Source organism: Schistocerca serialis, chromosome 8 (genome assembly GCF_023864345.2).
Source record: "Schistocerca serialis cubense isolate TAMUIC-IGC-003099 chromosome 8, iqSchSeri2.2, whole genome shotgun sequence".
Classification (NCBI taxonomy): domain Eukaryota; kingdom Metazoa; phylum Arthropoda; class Insecta; order Orthoptera; family Acrididae; genus Schistocerca; species Schistocerca serialis.
The window spans coordinates 610,208,219-610,212,272 of NC_064645.1; the positions used below are offsets into that span (position 1 = coordinate 610,208,219).

The following is a 4,054-nucleotide window of genomic DNA, read 5'->3' on the forward strand; positions in this document are numbered from 1 at the left end:
TTATGTTCGCAGGGGGATTTTAGGAGTTACAGTTTCGTTAACGGATGTATTATAGCGTGTAACATACAGTTTTTGTGTTCTTTTAGGAATGACGTGTGGATCACATTCTTTTGAGAAGTGTGTACAAATTATATGTCCCATTTCAGTCATCTGTACAACAGAAAGTAAACAGTTTGTGAGTAATGAGAGACGGACATGGGCGTTCCTAATGTGCTGCGTATATCAGTGACAATCCCGTGTTTAATTATGTTAGTGCTGTAATAAACATATATTGGAATCAAAATATAAAATGACTTATTACAGGGCTTTTTCCTGTTGACGTCCCTAACAGTCGTGGTTACCACTAAACTAAGACACTCTTATCCTCTCATTATTCGTAATCAGTATAAAATTCTGGTCTCTGTGTAAGACATCTGATGCTGCATTCGTTAGAAGTTACTCCAGTCAAGTAGTGACGAAAATTGGTTACATGATGTCCTTTAACACACATGTCACTTGTATTCAAGAACACGTAGTACACACTATGGTTCCTGAAAAATGTTTCTGCAAAGTAAATATTTTGGTTCTATTTGCATCAAGAGTCTTTTTAGCACTGTATTAGGTGTGTATTGGTATGAAATATATTTTATAGCATACAGATTCCGAAATTGCAAAGAGCACCCGAAAGACTCAAAGGGAAATATCGAATGCTAAAACGCTCGTCGCACGACTCAGCGATAAGATGTTGGACTCCCATTTCTGTTTGTTCCCATCTTATTTTATGAGTAGATGGTAAGTGTGAAATTACCACGAGAGTATGCAGTAACTAGCTGATATACTGAAAGGTACTTGTTGGATTACTAAGATTAATGGTAGCAAAAATCGTTGGAAATGTCTGGGGGTTGCAATAGACAAAATTTGTGAGGAGCTAACAGATGATCGTGCCTGGTCTATCATCAGACAGCCCATCTTTTTTTTTCTTTTTTTTACAGTTTTGAATCGATAATTAACCATAAGTACGATTGTCGTACCGGTTTTATACAGTGAAAAACGAAACACTGAAGTCCTTAATTTGAGAGAGATTTTAATCTAACCCTGCGCAACATAACGCTAACTCGGCACCGCCTGAGGGAGAAGACTACTAGATCCGTGTTTGTAATTGGTACAGTAGTTTTCTTATTTGTCCTGCCGCCTACAGCTACGTGGGACAGGGAAACTGGTAATTTAATCATTGCAAACTAGAACATTTATTTACATTCTCTTGACCAACTGATACAGAATTGACACTAAAAGAATGAAAAATTACTTCATGTAATTGCGCTGTAGGCATTCGCAACTGAGTAAAAATTGAGGTCGTGAAAGATCACAGTGAGGCGTCCTCTGTGCAGTGAGGAAATGGATACTGGAAATGGATACTACATAGGAGGAGATGTCAACAATGCAATCACGATACATGTTCCGCTAAAGGAATCTATAGAAGCCGAAACCGAACATACATACTCAAGCAAAGAAAACTACAGAGCATGTACGAGACAGAGGGAGGAAGTTACAGCTCCGATAATTAAGGCTTCGGCACTTATTATGGATCAGATGGACAATTTCGGGACCAAGTTTTTCCCAAAGAGCAAACCAGACACCCACGCTAACTGAGAGAATGATTGTAAATTATCTCATTATTTAACTATTCTCCAAAAGAGGAAAGAGTAACACTTATGAAGCTGTCAATTGCTCTGGTGCTAACCACGTTTACAATTACCTATTTCTTACCATATCAGCTTGTAGGCTGATACGGTATCAGTCATCTATTCCTTCCGACAAGGATCTGATTCGTGCAGCAATAACCTCGATATTGAACTTCCTCCCAGTTATTCCCCACTTTCATCAAACTATGAACAACGACGAAGCTATTCTTCATAAGATGTACAACTTCCCAACTCTACCTGACCGAACTTTATACAATTACATAATGATCTGCCTGCACTTCTAGCATCCCCATCGCTGTCTCGACTGTACTCTTCGCACCGCCAAAGCTATCACAACTCTACGTGCCCCGAAAGCTATGTCGACTGAACTGCTCGCGGTCCCAAAGCTATCACCTTCCATTTCAGCGACCAATACGGCATCTTGACCGCGTTTCTTCGCAGTCCTCTCCGACCAATCCCCTGTCACGCTTCCCTACAAGACGGTACAGACCAGTCAAAGTCTGAGAAGAGCGCGTAGGAGCACATCTTGTTTGGGATCCTTCTGCCGGCAGAAGACCGTCCCCGATGAATCCGACGACCCAAGTAAATGCTTCTCCGGAAAATTCGGCGCGGAAGTCCGTATCTCCACAGAGCACTACCTACGAGTCGCGTAGGTCGCACAGGAATGTGCAGTTGGCCGCTCCTCCAGTCTTTTTAGGATGTCTATCTCGCAATTGTGCCACGAAAGCTAATGGAGGCTCTCTGACCACCTCCACCAAGGCAGAGCGGGAATCAGTCCTAACACTCAGCTGAACTTACATTCTCGTGCACTAGAGTGAACTACCACACAGTTGGAAATTTCTGTTTAGAAAGGGAACTTAAAAATTAAAACAGAACGCAGGTTATGCGAACAGAATTTGAAAACAGCGAAATATATAAATAAATTGTTGTGGACATGTTGGGAATGTGAATCTCGCGGGGAGCGTGCAAGGGATAAGTCCCTGCAGACGCACTATCCTCTGTGCCCGCGGTGGCTCAGATGGATAGAGCGTCTGCCATGTAAGCAGGAGATCCCGGGTTCGAGTCCCGGTCGGGGCACACATTTTCAACATGTCCCCAATGAAGTGTATTAACGCCTGCTTGCAGCTAGGGTATCCATTTAATTATCATTTCATTTCTAGCAAAGCTGCATGGTCATCCACAGTAACTGTTCTTTCGGGAACAGATACTACCGTCATATATAGTTAAATAAATTAAGTTAGAGGGAAGCGGGACGATAAAGAACTAATATCACCGTAAGAAAGAGTATACTGGCTTGGAGCACTGTATCTGATTTAGATCCAATAAACGGCTATGTTACCCTTCTCTACAAACATAACTCAAGGCAGAGTGGTAGTGAATATGCGACAGTCGGTTGAAAGGAATCGCCACGTTAAGATGGAACAATGTGGAGACGTGACAGAATGTCATAAAGGAGCCGTCGCGTTAGGCCCAACCATGACCACACTCTATATAAAGTTTCAGGACTTGTTGGTGTACGAAAGTTGCTAATCCAGCTTGGCTACAGGGAATCGTTTACGACTCGCAGGCATCGAACATGGCATAAGATTAATGGTTGTAAGAAGTCACTAAGTGGCAGCGACCTGAGGCGAGTGTCACCACTTGTCATCGACTATCTGCTTCAAACATGACGGAATTACTGCTGTTATTGATTGAAAACCCATCTCAACCTGTTCTCGAGTGGACACTGCAGGGCTGTTAACACTGGGCCGGCCGGGGTGGCCGAGCGGTTCTAGGCGCTTAAGTCTGGAACCGCGCGACCGCTACGGTCGCAGGTTCGAACCCTGCCTCGGGCATGAATGTGTGTGATGTCCTTAGGTTAGTTACGTTTAATTAGTTCTAAGTTCTAGGGGACTGATGACCTCAGATGTTAAGTCCCATAGTGCTCAGAGCCATTTTTTTTTGTTAACACTGGACATCTGGAATCCTGTACCTTGTAAAAGGCCACAGATCACAGTGGCACATAAATCTGCACATCTTCACAGGATCAAAAAACACAGAAATTGGACAGTAGCTGGAAACATGTGATGTGGTCCGACGTCTCGCAGTTTTGCCTCTTTCGAAATGATGCAGGGGGTCGAGTGCATTGATTCTCTTATTAGCCGTTCAGCACATAACGTGTGAAGGAAGTAGTTCAGGCTGGGAGTGGTTCTGTGATGTTTTAGGGGAGAGGTGGGTGAGCTCATGCCATGGCTTGGGCCCACTCATTTAGATTACCGTATATTATTCTTGGCTACAAAGCGTTGTTCTTTGTATGTTGGGAACACTCATCTTCCAAAATGGTAACAGCCTCATATACAGGGCTGCACGCTTACGTTGCTACTTTGACGAAC

The 4,054-nt window shown here is 43.2% G+C and overlaps 1 non-coding gene across 1 annotated transcript; it reads left to right on the forward strand.

Annotated features, from left to right (window-relative positions):
• The first annotated feature begins 2,684 nt into the window (after window positions 1–2,684).
• Window positions 2,685–2,759, forward strand: Trnat-ugu (transfer RNA threonine (anticodon UGU)). Its single transcript has one exon. It is a non-coding gene; the product is annotated as a tRNA-Thr (tRNA).
• The last annotated feature ends 1,295 nt before the right edge of the window (window positions 2,760–4,054 follow it).